Source organism: Sus scrofa, chromosome 8 (assembly GCF_000003025.6).
Source record: "Sus scrofa isolate TJ Tabasco breed Duroc chromosome 8, Sscrofa11.1, whole genome shotgun sequence".
Classification (NCBI taxonomy): Eukaryota; Metazoa; Chordata; class Mammalia; order Artiodactyla; family Suidae; genus Sus; species Sus scrofa.
Genome location: NC_010450.4, coordinates 36,852,600 through 36,858,599, shown reverse-complemented (window position 1 = coordinate 36,858,599; position 6,000 = coordinate 36,852,600). Strand labels below are relative to the sequence as shown.

At 34.2% G+C, this 6,000-nt stretch overlaps 1 protein-coding gene across 2 annotated transcripts in view; it reads left to right on the top strand.

Moving 5' to 3' along the window:
- Nucleotides 2,424-6,000, top strand: part of LOC100517408 (cytochrome c oxidase subunit 7B2, mitochondrial) — a 119,944-nt gene continuing 116,367 nt past the window's right edge. For both annotated transcript variants that reach the window (XM_021101167.1, XM_021101168.1), the window contains exon 1: nt 2,424-3,710. The gene's annotated coding sequence lies outside the window, so the exon portion shown is untranslated. The remainder of the gene's footprint in view (nt 3,711-6,000) is intronic.

Below are 6,000 nucleotides of genomic sequence, written 5' to 3'. Positions count from 1 at the left end.
ATTTTTCTTATTTTTAATTCCAAGTTTCCTAGTTCATGTAGGTTGAGATGTTGGCTGTTACTTAAGGCCAGTTTAATATCGTTGCTATCCAATGTTTCAAATAGAAAATAAATTGAATAACTTTTAATGCTCTTTTTGGTGTTCCCATCATGGTGCAGTGGAAATGAATCTGACTAGGAACCATGAGGTTGCGGGTTTGGTCTCTGGCCTTGCTCAGTGGGTTAACGATCCAGTGTTGCCATGAGCTGTGGTGTAGGTTGCAGATGTGGCTCCGATCTGGATCTGGCATTGCTGTGGCTGTGGTGTAGGCTGGCAGCTATAGTTCCGATTAGACCCCTAGCCTGGGAACCTCCGTATGCCACGGGTGCAGCCTTAAAAAGACAAAAAAAAAAAAAAAAAAAAAAAGATATAAATATAATGCTCTTTTTTTGTCCTGTTCAGCTTATGGAATCATATTAAAACTTGAAAGTTCATTCCTCAAAAGTAAAGTTTTTACTATATTTGTGAATATTAAGTTAAAAGGATTATATTTGAAATAAAATTATTTGCAGTAAAATGAAATTACATTGTGCAGGGCATATGGTCATAGTAAAATATAAAAATTCTTATGGAGAAACATGGAATAACAATGTCCTCAGAATTGGCTGTGGTGTGCACATAACTCATAAATGCATCCAAACTACAAATGACTTATAAGCTGTAACTGCCAAACTTCAGAAATATTGTTATGTGAAGACATACCTCATTTTTATTGTGCTTCACTTCATTGTGTTTTATAGATACTATGTTTTTTTGGGGGGTCATTGTTTTTTGTTTGTTTGTGTTTGTTTTTGTTTTACAAATTGAAGGTGTGTGGCAATTCTCCTTTTGTCAAATCTATTGGGGCCATTTTTCAAACAGCATTTGATCACTTCATGTCTCTGTGTCACATTTCGGTAATTTCTGGAATAGGTCAAACTTTATCATTACATTTGTTATGGTGATTTGTGATGGGTGATCTTTGATGTTACTACCATGCCATTGAAGGCTCTAATGATGGTTAGCATTTTTTAGTAATAAAACATTTTTAAATTAAGGTATTTACATTGTTTTATTTAGATGTAATACTACTGTACATTTAGTATACTATAACATAATGTGAACATAATTTTATATGCACTAGGAAACCAAAAAATTGTGTGATGATTTATTTCAATAGTTGCTTTATTGTAGTGGTCTGAAAATGAACCTACAATATCTCTGGATCTGCCTTATACTGTTTGCCATCAATATCTGCACATGCACAGATTCGACCAATCACAGACTGAAAATATTTGAAAAAAAAATTCCAGAAAGTTTCAAAATACAAAACTTAAATTTGTAGTGCATGGGCAACTATTTACATAGCATTTGCATTGTATTAGATATTGTAAGTAATCTAGAGTTGATTTAAAGTATATGAGAGAATGTGCAGTTTAGGTTATTTGCATATACTGTGGCATTGATATAAGGAACTTGAGTATTCGTGAATTTTGGTATCCTTTGAGGGAGGGAGTCTTTGAACCAATTCCCTGTGGATACCAAGGTACTACTGTATATAACAGTTTGATGAAGCAAAGTACAAAACTTTTTGTGATAAAATTAGAACTGAGTACCCAAAAAAGGAAAAAAAAAAAAAAGATTCAAACATAATAGCATTTTTTTCTTTCTTTGCTCCTAAATATGATTTTTTAAATAGTTCTTTAAACATACACTTTGTAAATATAATTAAATTTAAATTTTGGCCTACAAAGGTACTACTTTTTTAAAAGAAAATTCATAAAAATTTATTGTATTATTTTAAAATCATTTAGAAATTTTAATTAAACACTGAAAAAACTACGCTAATAAAGTTCAGATTTTGCAGATTGCATTTATTGAAAAAAAGCTTGTGACACAGGAAGATATTTAAATTTACATCTACAAAATCAAGGAATATCCTAAACAAGTTCAAATGGATTTTAAATTATGCATAAGATTTAATTTTGAAATTCTACAACTGTACCTTGGAATATCTTAACCCACAGAAGAATCTTTTGATGAAGCTTCTCTTATAATGGAATAAATTCACATTCTTAGAGAAATAAAATGAACTTTAAAATGCTTTCCAATTTGCAGCATCTAAATTTGGCAAAAACTTCAAAAGATCATAAATAATGGAAAACTTATTTTTATGAAGCTTGTCTCATACAAATGTTTGCTGAAGATTGTTACTCTAAGTAGAGGCAAAAAGACAGTACTTGGGAAAATATTTGGACTGGAAAATTTACATATTTTAGGAAAAAACAGAAATGAGATTTTCTATTTAGCATAACTTCTCTGAGTTTATTTTGTTAACTAAATTACCTAAATTACCTTTTTTTTTTTTTTTTTTTTTTTTTTGTCTTTTTAGAGTCATACCCGTGGCATATGGAGGTTCCCAAGCTAGGGGTCAAATTGGAGGGTGCAACGCCAGGTCAGAACCGCAATTGCAACCAATACCACAGCTCATGGCAACAATGGATCCTTAACCCACTGAGCAAGGCCAGGCATTGAACCTGCATACTCAAGGATACTAGTCAGATTCATTTCCTTTGAGCTATAGCGGTAACTCCTTAATTAAATTATCATCTACAGTGAAAAGTAAATTAATGGTGCCAAAATTTCCCATACATCAACCATAAAATACATATTTGAGAAGACCCTCTGCAATTAAAAAAATTGAAAATAACACCATATTAGAAATGTATTCTTCAGAAAAATACTAGTGACCCAGTATTACAGATAATAAAAGCTGAAACTATTTAAAATACATAAACACTCCCAAGAATTCTCATTCTGTTACTTTTAGTGTGCATATTATTATTATTATTATTTACTATGTCTGGTCACTTATGATGGAGCATGATAATGTGAGAAAAAAACAATGTATACATGTATGTGTAACTGGGTCACCATGCCGTAAGGTAGAAAATTGACAAAACACTGTAAACCAGCTATAATGGAAAAAAAAATCATTATATATAAAAAAATAATGTGCATATTATAATGAAGATAATTTAAAGTTTTTGCTTATAGTGATTTTTTATAAATAATTTTCTTACAAAATGAATTTTGAATTGTGTTCTTTATAAATTCACAAATACAAAATCTCAAAAAAATTTAATTTTATTGTCCCCCTTTCCTTTCGAGTCCTAATTTGTAAAGCAGATTAGTTACATGGTTATCATAATTAACCTGGACTGCTTAGGAGAGGTCAGATACACTATAGGATTTGTAGTTCACACTGTGGTTACAGGAAATCTCAAAATTTCTTTGTAACCAAGTGGGCTTAAGATGTAATAGAACCAGTAAATTTGTTAAAAGACTGCAGTAACAAGGAAGGAAAAGATCCTGACTGCAGAGACTGCATTATGTTGAGGAACGGGAACACCTTGTCCCAAAGCTGTTTCCTTCAGTTGGAGGGACATATAAAAAACGCGGCTAAGGGTAACGCTTCTCTTTTTCTTCCTCCCTGGAGGGGGAAATCAGCTATCTGATTGGTCAGTTCCGAAAGCGGAAGTCGGCGTGTGTGACCCGCCCCTTCCTTTCCTCTTAGGGAGGAGCAGTTCCTAAAGTGCACAATTTTACTCCTCCTCTCCGGGCGGTAAGGTTGATAGGTCCAGAATTTGCCTCTGCGTTCTCTTCTGTTGGCTGCCGTTTGTCTGTCCTTGGTAAGTCTAATTCTGGAGTTCCGTATGAGTAAGTCTGCTGTTGTAAGCCACAGTCTTAAACATGTTTATTAGCAAGTTGTAAGGATATATTTTGATTTTCTTGCTTTTTTTTTTTTTTTTTCATTTCTTTCCAGGGACCCTTTCACACTCCAACATCTAGGATATAGAGTGGGTATAAAGAGAAAGCGTAAAAAGAGAATTCTGTGTTGTGGAGTGTTTATGGAGTAAAACTTCGGGCATGCTTATGGCATGGCGGCAGTGGGAGGTGTTAAACTTTGACAGTATTGGACTAGGTATTGACCACATATTCTCTGTAGTGGGTTGTTGCAGCTTATGGCGGTTTTATCTATAGACGAGTGGCTGTTTTTATATAAGCAAACACTCATTTCTCATGAGGAAAGTCTGCAGTCTTTGTAAACAAAGGCAGGCATTTGAGAGACTCAGCAAGCAAAATCTGACCAGGACTACTGAGACACCCATTTTTTTTTTTTTTAAGGGCTGTATCTACAGCATATGGAGGTTCCCTGGCTAGGGGTGGTATTGGAGCTACAGTTGCTGGCCTACACCATAGCCACAGCATGTGGCGTAGCCGCATCGGCGACCTACATCACAGCTCAGCACTGACGGATACTTTAGCCCACTGAGCAAAGGATAGAACCCGCATCGTCATGGATGCTAGTGGGGCTTGTTACCATTAAGCCACAATGGGAACTTAGAGACTTCCAGAAATGTCCTTTTAAAATATATCCTAGCCAAATAGTGGTAACGACATGACCTTAAACTCTGCACACCTGATTATTTTATAAATAGCCTTGCCTGAGTTGAGGGTTTTATTATAGAGAGTCTTTTCATGTACTATCCTTTTTTAGGTCTCAATGTGTTTTACTATTTCCAGCAGTACCTACAGGACATACTTAGTGCCAAGCTTAGGTTAGTGGCAGAGAAAGTCTGTTGAAATTTTTTGATCTTTTATATTGTTTTGAATCCCTTTCAGAGTCAAGAGGGAATGTTAGAGGGGCAAATCTAGGAGTCATGTGACTTGTCGGTACACTTAAAGGTTGCTCCCATCTTTTGATAGCAAGTGACTCTGAATTTGGTAATTTCATACAGTCTGACCATAACTTTTCACTGCTGAGATTCAAATTGTGACTCGACCCACAGGAGATTGATGGCTATCAAAATAAAAAAAAAAAATTGGGGACCTTACTCTAAAGAACATATATCTTCTTCTAAAATTCAGGATAAGAAACGGTTCCATAAAATTATTGCAAAAACAATGGCTAGTCAAAAAAATGCAAAAACAATGGCAAGTCAAAAAAGCTGGTGTTTGGAGTGCTTTAGTTGTAATCCTTGATTTTTCTTAGGAATTTCAGGTGTTAGTGTAATTTAAAACTTATACTTCGGGTTATAATAGAACAATGGAAGACTGGAAACAAACAAAAAAATAAGCTGGAGGAAAATAAATTTTTTTTAGAAGAAAAAACTTGAGAAATTAAGGAGTGAATTGAAAAAATGATGTAGAAAACACTTTGAAGTTCAAATAGACATCTATAAGAGAGAAATGAGGATTCAAGGGGATCTAAGTACTGTGCGACGGAATCTTGGAAAAGGGAGAGGTGTTAGCTGTTACTAGACTGAGATGGGGTCCCAGGTCCCAAATTAATCAAAAGGAGAAAGAGGTAAGATCTTAAAATGGAATGACTCCTTCAAAGAGAGTTAAGAAGCAGGAAACTATGGAGAGATCACAGATAAGAAATGGTATAAACTGCATGAGAACAGAATCTTTAAGAATGAGAGATCTAGGAAGATCTGTAGAATATGAAAAGTATTATTAGGTGATTTTTCAGGTAATGTAGTCCTTGTAGGTTTGTAGAGATATAGCTTGTGCCTTGAAGGAGCATGTTCAATAATTAGGACTAAAATACTCAACATTCTGTAATAAACCTCTAGCAGAAAACAATGTGAAAAAAATAGATATATATGTATGTGTAACTCAATCACGTTGCTGTACACTTGAAACTAACACAACATTGTAAATCAACTATACTTCAAAGAGAATTAAAAAAAAGAATTAGGACTCAAGACAAGGCTCAGCAAGATAAGGCATATTGAAAGGAGCAAGGTGAGAACATGAGTTAAGTTTAAGCTTAGATGGGCTTGATATCAGTCTGTTGGGAGAAAAGTTTTTTCGTGGAATTATCTATCTCAGGGAAGTGGAGGAGAAGAGATTTGTTTAAATATTAGATGCTTTTAGTAATTTAGTGATTTTGTCTCTGATGGTAGGAATGAT